This window comes from Pipistrellus kuhlii, unplaced genomic scaffold, assembly GCF_014108245.1.
Source record: "Pipistrellus kuhlii isolate mPipKuh1 unplaced genomic scaffold, mPipKuh1.p scaffold_m20_p_2, whole genome shotgun sequence".
NCBI classification, from domain to species: Eukaryota; Metazoa; Chordata; class Mammalia; order Chiroptera; family Vespertilionidae; genus Pipistrellus; species Pipistrellus kuhlii.
In genome coordinates this window covers 92354657-92366655 of record NW_023425515.1, presented here as the reverse complement: position 1 = coordinate 92366655, position 11999 = coordinate 92354657, and the positions used below count along the sequence as shown (strand labels likewise).

Here is an 11999-nt window from a genome sequence, read left to right as displayed (position 1 = left end):
TAAAGAAAAACATAAACAAATGGAAGAACATACCATGTTCATGGATTGATAGAATCAACATCATTAAAATGTCCATATACCCAAAGCAATCTATAGATTTAATGCGCTTCCCATTAAAATACCAATGGCATATTTCACGGACCTAGAAAGTACTCTCCAAAAATTCATCTAGAATAAAAATGAGCCTGAATAGCCACAGCAATCCTGATAAAGAAGAACAAAGTGGGTGGGATCTCAATACTAGATTTCAAGCTGTATTACAAAGCCAATGTTCTCAAAGCAGTCTGGTTCTGGCACAAGAACAGACAAATACACCAATGGAATAGAATAGAGAACTCAGAAATCATCCCAAACCACTATGCACAATTAATATTTGATAAAGGAGGCATGAACATACAATGGAGTCAAGACAGTCTCTTCAACAAATGTTGTTGGGAAAATTTGACAGATACATGCAAAAAATGAAACTAGATCACCAACTTACACCATACACAAAAATAAACTCAAAATGGATAAAGAACTTAAACATAAGATAGGATACTATAAAAAATATTAGAGGAATCCACAGGCAGCAAAGTCACAGACATATGCTGAAGCAATTTCTTCACCGATACTGCTCTTAGGGCAATGGAAACTAAAGAAAAATAAACAAATGGGACTACATCAAAATACAGAGCTTTTGTACAGCAAAAGAAACCATCAACAAAGCAACAAGAAAGCACACTGTATGGGAGAACATATTTGTCAATGTTATCACTGATTAAGGTTTAATCTTCAACATCTACAGGGAACTTATAACTTAATAAAAGGAAAATAAATGATCCAATAAAAAATGGGCAATGAACCTAAATAGATACTTTTCGAAAGAAGACAGAAGGAAGGCCAGGAGACATATGAAAGCATGCTCAAGGTCACTAATTATCCGAGAGATGTAAATCAAAATGGCAATGTGGTACCATCTCACAACTGTCAGAATGGCTATTATCAACAAATCAACAAATGACAAATGCTTTTGAGGATTCAGAGAAAAAGGAACCTTGTTTCACTGTTGGTGGGAATGCAAACTGGTGCAGCCACTGTGGAGAAGAGTATGGAGTTTCCTCAAAAAATTAAAAATAGAACTCCCATTTGACCCACTGATCCCACTTCTAGGAATATATTCCAAGAAACTAGAAACACCAATCAGCAAGGATATATGCACCCCTATGTTCATAGCAGCACAATTTTCCATAGCTAAGATCTGGAAACAGCCTCAATGCCCATCAACAGATGAGTGGATTAGAAAACTATGGTACATCTACACAATGGAATACTACATTGCTATAAAAGAAAAAGAAGAAGAAAAAAAAAAGAAAAAAAAGAAGGAATTCTTACTGTTTGCAGCAGCATGGATGGACCTGCAGAGCATTATATTAAGTGATATAAGCCAGGCATTGAAATAAAAATACCACATGATCTTACTCATTTATGGAAAATAAAGAACATTATAAACTGATGAATCAAAAGATAGATACAGAGGCAGTAAAGCACCAAACTCACAGCTTTAGAACTTTGAAATGGTAAATATTCATGATGTGTGAGAAAGCATGATGCATAACTGTTCCATCTTAATTACATAAAAGTGGCAGCTAGTTGTGTAGATACACAGGACTTAGATGGACACATCAGACTGTAAACAGCTTGTGGGTACAGATGTTCTTTGTGTTTTTTCAGTTTCCTATGTATGCACATGTTAATTTAAAAAAAAAAAATTCCTAAAAAAATTTAAAAATTATCCACAAAGTTTATACTCAGATGGCTTCACTGATGAATTCCTCTCCTAGTTTTATTGATATAATTTAGACATAATATTGCATAAGTTTATGATGTACAACACATTGGTATCACGTATGTATATATTGTGAAATGATTATCATTCCTTGGTGAATTCTACCAAACATTTAAAAAGGAATTAAAAAATAAATAAATAGCCCTAACTGGTTTGGCTCAGTGGATAAAACATCCACTTATGGACTAAAAGGTCCCAGGTTTAATTCTGGCCGGGAGCATATACTTTGGTTGCGGGCATATCCCCAGTAGGAGGTGTGCAGGAGGCAACTGATCGATGTTTCTCTCTCATGGATGTTTCTAACTCTCTATCCCTGTCTCTGTCTCTTTGTAAAAAAAAAAAAAAAAAAAAAAAAAAAAAAAAAATCAATAAAATATATTTAAATAAATAAATAGGAATCAACACTAACCCTTTATAAATTTTTCCAGGATATAAAGGAAGGAATTCTTCCCATTTTATTCTCTGACGCTAATGTTAACTGATACCAAAACCACACAAATACATCTCAGGAAATAAAAACTACACAAAGACCTTGATGAGAGCATGACTTTTCCAGAGATAAGCAATAAAGGAAGCTATTTTTTGTCTCATGTTTAAACACAAAATGAAGTCCACATGGTGATAAATATTCCTGATTACAGGATTCAAATTATTCCAGAATTAGATGCCCCTGGACATGCAGAATTGGTCAGAAAAGACCAGAAAGGTCAGAAAGATCTCCTGACTCCATGTTACCGTGAACATCAGCCTGGGACTTTTGGACCTAGAAATTCTATTTTGAATACAACTTACACATTCCTGTTTAAATTTTTGAAGAAATTAATTTGGTATTTTCAGGTCTGTTCATTCATTTGGGAGGTGAAGTAGAATTTGATTGTTGGGAGTCCCGTCCAGATCTCCAGGGTTTCATGAAACAGAAAGCCTTCGGCAAAGATTTTAGAAAACTAGAGTTGTCTGTGTTCAAAAGCTTTTGGATATTATTTCAACTATAAAGAAGGGACCCATAGTCTGGCAAGGGATTTTTGCTGATAAAGTGAAGCATCAGCAAAGCACTGTAGCTCAAGTATAGAAACAGGATGGGATGCTAATGAACTAAGTGTAATCACAGCAGCTGTCCTACCTGTGATCCTTTCTGTTCTGTGGTACTTAGATTGGATCATTTAAAGACAAGCTTGGATAAATTACTATTGAGTGAAATCTCTTTATTTTTTTTAAATGTCTATCAGTTTAAATATATATTTTTTATTTGCAGTTAGCAATGAAATGTACTAAGTATTCTCCCTCTCACTTATAAACGTAGATGTAGAGCCGGGACTGGTTTAGCTCAATGGATAGAGCGTCGGCTTGGGGACTGAAGGGACCCGGGTTCGATTCCGGTCAAGGGCATGTACCTTGGTTGCGGGCATATCCCCAGTAGGGGGTGTGCAAGAGGCAACTGATCGATGACTCTCTCTCATCGATGTTTCTAACTCTCTATCTCTCTCCCTTCCTCTCTGTACAAAATCAATAAAATATATTTAAAAAACAACAACAAAAAAAACGTAGATGTAGAAATCCTCAACAAAATACCAGCAAACCAACATCTCTACCTGGAAAAGTCAGCTGCCAAAAACCCACAGCTTACATACTCAGTGTTGAAGGACTGAATGCCTTCCTCCTAAGATATCCATGGCTGCCAATTCTACTCGTTGTTGTACTGGAGATTCTACCTAGAGTAATTGGGAGAGGCAGGGAATAAAAGATTAAAAAGAAATGAAGTAAAACGATCTTTATTTGCAGATGACATAATTTTGTGTGTTGATAATCCTAAGAAATCCACTAAAAAACTATTAGGACTAATAAATGAGCTCATTAAGGTTGCAAGAGGCAAGGCCAATATACAGAAACAAATATTTCTATATAGTACTACTGAGAAAACAAAAAATGAAATTAAGAAAATAATTCTGGTCCTGGCCAGATAGCTCAGTTGGTTAGAGCATCATCTGGATACACCAAGATTGTGGGATCAACCCCTGGTCAGGGCACATGCAAGAATCAACCAGTGAATGCATAAATGAGTGGAACAAATCTATGTGTCTCTCTCTCTTTCTCTTTCTTTCTCCTTCTCCCACCTCCCTTCCTCTCTCTCTAAAAACAATAAATAAATAAAATCTGTAAGAAAAGAAAATAATTCCATTTAAATGGAATAAAAGTAACAAAAGTCACAAAAATTTATACTCCAAAAACACAAGACATTGTTCAAAGAAATGCAAGGAAACCTAAATAACTAAAAATGTATCCCATGTTCTTAAATCAGAAGACTTAATATTGCTAAAATGGCAATGCTCCCCAAATTAATCTATGGATTCAACACCATTCCTCCCAGAATGCCAGCTGTCTATTTTGTAGCAATTGACAAACAGATCATAAAATTCATACAGAAACTCAAGGGACCCATTATACTCCAAATCTTAAAAAAGAAGAGGAAAGTTAGATGACTTAGACCTCCTGATTTCACAACTTATTCTGAAGCAAGAGTTAAGTTATAAGCTAGCCATGTTGATCAATAGAAAGTCCAGAGAGAGAAAAAAAAGTCCACACACACACACAAAAAACATGTATAAATGGGTCAATTGTTTTCAACAAGGATGCCAAAACAATCCTATGGGGAAACAATAGTCTTTTCAAGAAGTGGTGCTGGGACAACTAGATAGCCACACACAAAAGAATAAAATTGAATGCTTGTTAAACCATCTCAGAAATGGACATCGCACGATAAACAAAAATTAAATCAAATTTGACTAAAGATCTAAAAGCCAAAACTTTGAAACCCTTAGAAGAAAACATAGGGGTAGATCTTTATGAACTTGAATTTGGCAGTGGATTCTTGGATATGACACCAAAAGCATAAGCAACAAAAGAAATAGATAAATTGGACTTCATCTAAATTTAAAACTTAGTGCTTCAAAAAACCTAAATGTAAAACTTTTTTAAAAATATATATTTTATTGATTTTTTACAGAGAGGAAGAGAAAGGGATAGAGAGTTAGAAACATCGATGAGAGAAGAATCATCCATCAGCTGCCTCTTGCACACCCCCTACTGGAGATGTGCCCGCAACCAAGGTACATGCCTTTGACCGGAGTCGAACCTGGGACCTTTTAGTCTGCAGGCCAACAACACTCTATCCAGAGCCAAACCGGTTTCGGCCTAAATTTAAAACTTTTATGCTTTATTTAAAAAGACCATTTGTACACTGGGAAAAATATTTGCAAATCATATATAATATCTGACAAAGGGCTTGTATCTAGAATTATATAAAGAGTTTTTACAATTCAATAATAAAAATAAATAATTCAATTTTATTTTTTTATTAAAAATTTTTTTAATATATTTTTTATTGATTTTTCACAGAGAGGAAGAGAGAGGGATAGAGAGTTAGAAACATTGATGAGAGAGAATCATCAATCAGCTGCCTCTTGCACATCCCCTACTGTGGGTGTGCCCTTGCACATGCCCTTGTCTGGAGTCAAACCTGGGACCTTTCAGTCCGCAGACCGACGTTCTATCCACTGAAACAAGCTGGTTTCGGCTAATTCAATTTTAAATGGTCAAAAGAGATCTTGTATTAAATGTTTTTACCAAAATAAAATAAAAATGAGCAAGAGGATCTGCATAGATATTTCACCAGTGAGATATCACTTCACATTCACTAAGATAAAAAATACAAAGAATAATAAATGTTGTCTACTGGAACTCTCATACCCTGCTGTTGGGAATGTAAAGTAGTGCAGCAACTTTGAAAATCTGGCAATCCTCAAAAATTTAAACATAGTTACCATTTGACCAAGCATTCTATTCCTAAACATATATCCAAGAGAAATAGAAGCATATGTTCACCCAAAAACTAATGTTCATAGCAGCATTATGTTTTATTTATCAATTTTATTTGTTTATATTTTGTCCCTTCACCATTCCTTTCCCCGTCCCTCCCCCACCTGCTTTAATAGCTCTAAAACACCAAAGAGGAGGAGGGGCTTGGGTTTCTCTGGTTCTGCTTTACAACATCATGGCTTTCTGTTCCATATGAGAGGAGGGGGCGGCAGAGGGCCCAGTCCATGGAGGTGACTTTGGTTAAGTCCCTAATCTTGCTGCATAGACAAGGCTGGGTTATGGGAAAGCACCCAGGCACAGCTGCGAGGTTCCTGGCTGGTCCGACCGAAGCCGGACAGTGTGTCACCGTATTCCACCATCTTGGGGAGACTGTTCCATCTGGCTTTTCTTCTTTTGGGGTTGCTGGCCGGATGGGCGGGGGCGGGAGGGAGGGATCCCTGTAGGTGAAGTGAGATCTAGGCCTGGGGCTGTCGCCGGAGAGCTTCCTCTCTTTCCGAGGGGAGTCGAATGCGTGAGGATTTTCTCCTTGACCTAGGACAGGGAGAGGGGAAGTTGCGGGGCCGGGCAGCTGTTAAAGTTCTCTCTCCTGAAAGGGAATCTCTTCCTTCAGTTCAGAGGACAAGCTTTTAGGAAACGATGCTGCCTTCCCAGGTATGCACATCGCCCGGATTGGGTCAGACTCCAGGATTTAACTGTTTGCCATGGATCTGAGAGAGGCAGCCAAGCTGGTTTAACTACATAGATAGGGATGGCTCCGAACTCCCTCTTTCTGCGCCCGAATGGACGGGATGGAATTCTAGAAATTCCCAGACGGACGTACCAAAGCGAAGGGAAATGAAGTTATAAAACTAGATTGTCTTTCCCGATCTCCCTTTTCCGGGGAGATCTCCTTTTTTCGGGGCGCCCCCTGCAGGCAGCCGGCTCAGCACGCCGTTAGCACCGCTACAGACTGGAGGCGCCCGCCGTGGGCGGTCTCCCGGGGACCCGGGTGGCGCGAAACACGCTGGGCTCGGCCTCCAGGATGGGGCGGCGCATAAGGCCACGTCGCCGCCGGCCAGCAGCTCCTGGGGTAGAAGTCATTGGCGCGTCGCCCACGTAGAAAAGGCACTCGAAGTGCACGTCGCGCTGGGCCCGCACGCGCAGGGATCGCTGAGCGCCTGGTGCTGGCACACGTTGGGGGGCACCGCGCGCAGCTGTACGCGTGGAAGGGGACGCGGCGGAACAGGCGCATGTGGCCGGCGGAGCGCAGAGCGCTCTCGGCGTCGAAGGTGTTGGCATTGGAGATGAGAATCACCTCGAAGCAGTCCCTGCTTGGCCACAAACTGCAGCAGGTCGCCCATGCCCGGGGACATAAGGTGGCCTCATAGACGGCACGCAGGTCCCACCGCCGCACGCACTTGTTGTAGAAGCCCCCTCGGCAGGTGGCGCGCAGGCCGCTGGCCACGCGCTGTTTTCTCCCTGATAGTTGAGGAGAGAGCGCGGCGCTCCCCGCACAGCCTTCCCGTCGTCCTGGGAGCGGGAGTGGAGGAATAGGGGGAGAGAAGAAGGGCAGCAGGAGGAGGGGGCAAGCGAGAGCGGGCGCGGTGGGCGCCGACCGGGGAGAGGCCGGTTAGCAGGCGCTGGCACATCCCAGACCCTGGACAGGCATGGAGGCCAGCACACAGAAAACACCAGCTCATGGTTGGTACACCTCCCGGAGCACTACCTGTAGGCACTATTGGTCTCTAGCCATCATCCAGAGCTCCCTTAGAGCAGTGATCGCCAACCGAGCACTGGTAGTCCGAGATGTCCGAAAGATTGGCGGCCGCTGATCTAGAGTGGTTTTGTCTTAAATGATTAAATAATTTTGTGTCATCCAAAAGAGTTTCTCAAATAAAAGGGGCAAAGGATCTCTGAGCTTCTCCAGCTGGCTCGGTTGCAGGCTCTTCCCTGGATGGTACCCTGGTCGGAGCTTGTGCAGGAGGCAACCAGTGGATGTGTTTCTCTCTCATCCATATTTCTCTCTTTCCATCTCTCTTCCAGAGCTGCAGTGGCAGAAGTCTGTTCCGTCTGCGTTTGAAGTGGAGAGAGGGGCTCACGGAGGTATTCTGGCGTAGGATGGAGCCCCGGGTGCTTATGGGAATTGGATGGGATGCGGTGTCTTATCCACCCTCGGATTTCTGGGCTCACAGGTGCCTCTGGTCAGTCCGGAGGGGCCGTGGATGATGTGCTTCTGGGGTGTCCCCTCCATGTGCCTTCCCCACAAAAGGGGAAAGCAGTGCAGTGCTGGTGGGAGAGAAAGCTGATGTTTCATGATTGTTTTTGTTTTGTTTTGTTTTTTATCTCTAAACCCAGTACACAAGAGTTTTCAGTTGCAACTACTCACCTGAGGCTTTGGTGCAGAGAGGAAGGCACAGACTTGAAGTGCTTGAGGAGAGGCAGGGGAAGGAGAAGTGGAAAGCAGTAGCCAGGAGTTCTGCATTGGGACATTCAGAGGCTTCCAAAGCTAAATGGCCACTTCTCTGCAGAGGAGCTAGCCCCTCCCAACACCTGAGGGCAGGTGATACAGCTGCTACACCCTGCATTTTGAGCTTTACAGAGGAAACAAAGGCTGAGGCCAAGCTTATGGGTTTGAACAGTCTTAAGGAATTTTCAGTGACTGGATTGAAAGAGGGGCCATCCACTTTGCTATTCTGGGAACCAGACTGATAAAAACTCCAGGGTCCCAGCTGATCTCACTGGTCTCCAAAAAAGTATCTCTGACCAACCAAGGGGCCACTCGAGAAGGAGTAGCTCTGGGACAGGAAAAAATACCCACTATATTCCCTGAAAGCAAAAACAGCACCAACCCCTGTCAGAAACAGATGCTTGAGTGATTAAGATTGACAGCTGGCAGACAGACAAGAGGGCAGATAGGCCCCACCTGCTTGTAGCCAAGGCCTGTGGAGACAGACACAGCAGTGGACCAGTGGATTGCTTGGAGTTTCAAGCAGTGTGTTAAAAGCCAAGAGACAGTGCCTGTCAGTGGTTAGCACCTATGTACTTAATTGGAAGCCCTGAATTGGCTGACCAAACAGAAGAGTGGGGTCCTAAGCCAGCTCCCATGGGGCATTAAAACTCAGCTGAAGTGAATGACACTTCACTTTATTATTTTTTATTTTTAAATTATTTTTTTATACTTTTTTCTTCCTGTCTTTTCCCCCCCCTCCTGTATTCTTCTCTTTTCTCCTTTTTAGTTTTCCTCCTATTTTTAAAAAATTGCTCCTCTTTATCTGCTTTATTGATTTGTTATAATTCTAGTCTCTGTTGGGTTTATTAATATATCTAATTTCATCTTCCCTACTCTTACTCAATTTCCCTTTCTCTTTTCTTTTTCATCACTATTCAATTTTTCCCTCTCTCCTCCGGCTCATTTCTTCATCTCCTAATGTTTTAACTTGTACTTCATTTCCTAAAGTTAGGCCTATCTGCTCTCTCCTCTGCTCCCTCGTCTATTCTCCTTTTCAAACTTTTTTTTTTCTTATCTTCTCATTTATTTTCTCCTTTCTCTATTATAAATCATGGTCCTTTACCCATTCCTCTAATTCTTTAACCTTATTTTCTTTATTTAAACTCTGCACCTATAGATTATACCCCTCTCCCTTTTCTGGGTGTTTTTTGTTTGTGCTTTTGGTTTATTTGTTTGTTCTGTTGTGTTTTCTCCCCATATTTCCATATTTTTCCCCCCCTATCATTTTTACTCTTTTCTTTTTCATAATTTTGTCTTTCTGGTGGTTACTTTTGTTGTGGCTATTGTGCTCTTGTGTACATTCTTTTTCTGTTCTTTCTGTGTTGTGTCTTATCCTATTGTATTTTGTGCTGTTTGGTCAGCACCTCCACAATGGCTGGCATGACATGATACAGAGTGAGTCACATAATCAGACACCCTTAGTGGAGGCTCCATCCACAAACAGGACAATTACATTCAAGACTCAGCTACAACAGGAGAACCCAAGCAGCACAAGTAAGGGGCCTTCCTAGAACACCCAGCCCAGGAGACCTGAGAGACTGCACCACTGTGTTTCACAAAACATATACTACATAAGACCAATCAAAAAAATCTGGGTGGCATAGAAGTTTTATCTAAGACATAGAAACAAATAGAAAGGAACAGCAAAAATGGGTAGACAAAGAAACAATCTCCCCCCAAAAAAAGAAAAGAATCACCAGAAAAGGAACTAAATGAAATAGGGGCAAGTAATTTGTCAGAGAAAGAATTCAAAGTAATGGTTATAAGGATACTCAAACTTCTGAATGAGAAGGAAGAGCAACTCAATGAGAATTATAAGGAGCTGAATGAGAAATACACCAACATAAATAAGAATCAACAGGAGATGAAAAATGACTTAGCTGCAATAAAGAAAATCATAGAAAATTTCAACAGTAGACTAGAAGCTGAGAACAAAATCAGCAAGTTAGAAGTCAAGATAGAATAAAACACCCAAGCAGAACAACAACTGAAAAAAATTTAAAAAGTAGAAGAAGGATTTAAGGGAGCTTTGGGACACCATAAAATGAAATATCTATATAATAGGAGTGCCAGAAGAAGAGGAACCTGAGCAAGGAATGGAAAACCTGTTTGAAGATATAACCACAGAAAACTTCCCTGACTTTGGGAAGCACGGAGAATCCCAAAGACATATAATTCAATTGGCAAATGTAAAAAAAAAAATAAAAAAATCAAAAAAAAAAATCTAAAAGACTGCAAGAGAGAGGCAGAAAGTTACCTACAAGAGATCTCCCATAAGACTATCAACTGGTTTCACAACAAAAACACATCAAGATATGACATGAGATATACAAAGTGATGAAAAGCAAGGAACTGAATACTCTATCCAGCAAGGCTATCATTCAAAATTGAAGGTGAAATCAGGAGCTCCACAAACAAAAAAAGCTAAGGGAGTTTATTGGCACCAAACAGCAATGCAAAAAATGCTAAAGAAACTATTCTAAAAAGAAGAAATAGGAGAGGATCCAAGATGGCTGCTCGGGTAGACACCTAACCGCAGCAGCTCACAACAATTTCAATGGAATACAACTAAAATGTAGAGTGGACATTGCCCAGACCTACAGGTAGTCGACTGACTGAAAACTCTACAATAGGAAGGTGGGAGAAAACCAGAAGGAAAATCAGAGGAGCTGAAAAAAAAGCCTAAGGTACGGAGACATGCTGCGCGCCCGCACGTACGCGCGCACCGAGAGGTCGCAGCCGGAGAGGAGGAGAGGGCTGGATGCTGCCTGGCGGTCCCTAGCGGGAAGGAAATAGAACCCCAGCCTGGGCTGAACCCCGGAACCGGCAGCGCTGAGCCCCATTATGGGCCAGACCCTGGGGACCCAGGTTCCGGCAGGGGGAGACAGGGCTGGGAGGCTGAATCCCAGGGGAAAAACGAAAGGCGGGGGGCCCCGGAGTCACGCGCGCTTTGTGCGCAGAGGACTGAATGTAGACTCTGATGCTGGATTACCCTAGCCGGAAGAAACAAAGCCTCCGGCGGCGTTGAGCCTCAGAACGGAGCACCCCGAACTCCCAGTCTGGGCCAGTCCCTGGGGACCCAGGCTGGGCAGTGGGAGACGGGGCTGTGAGGTGGAGTCCTGGGAGCACGGCGAAAGGCCGAGCCCCCGGAGTCGCGCACACTGCACGCAGAGGACAGTCTGTTGACTCTGATCCTGGACTCCCCTAGCAGGAGAGAGAAAGAAAGCTCCAGACTGGAGGATCGTGACGAGGAGCAGGAGCCCCCGCTGGACACGGGCCAGCCAGGCGCCAGCAAGGAGCCGGGCGACGGGGCCCCCAGGGCGGGGAGGGTGCCCCTGAGCCGTCGACCGCTGAGCGCAGGCAATGGAGCCAAGGACCGGGGATGCTTCCTGGGCGGCGCCAACCCCGGCAACAGGCTGAAGCAGCGCAGGAGCCCGCGGAGAACAAAGGGGTGCCACAGGCCAACCTGCTGAGATTCCAGGACGGGGAGGAAGAAACCATAGAAGTTCTCAATGTGAAGAAATCAAGTGAGAGCAAACGATAGTAAAATTACTTAAGAAAGAATGCAAAGAATATCTTGAAAAATCAAAGACTAAGTCAGAACTCAACTCACCAGCCAACATTGCAACATAAATGCGTTTTTTTTTTTAAAAAAAAAGAAAGAAAGAAAGAAAGAAAGAAAGAAAGAAAGAAAGAAAGAAAGAAAGAAAGAAAGAAAAAGGGACAGAATGTTGGAACAGCGGCGACCAGGCCTAGAGTGGCCAGGCACAAGGCAGTGGCAGCTGGGCCCGGAGCAGCAGTGGCCAGGCC

The 11999-nt window shown here is 42.6% G+C and overlaps 1 pseudogene; it reads left to right on the top strand.

The window, feature by feature from the left end:
- Positions 1–2371: 2371 nt before the first annotated feature.
- On the top strand, positions 2372–2992 carry LOC118723000 (annotated as a pseudogene).
- Positions 2993–11999: the final 9007 nt, after the last annotated feature.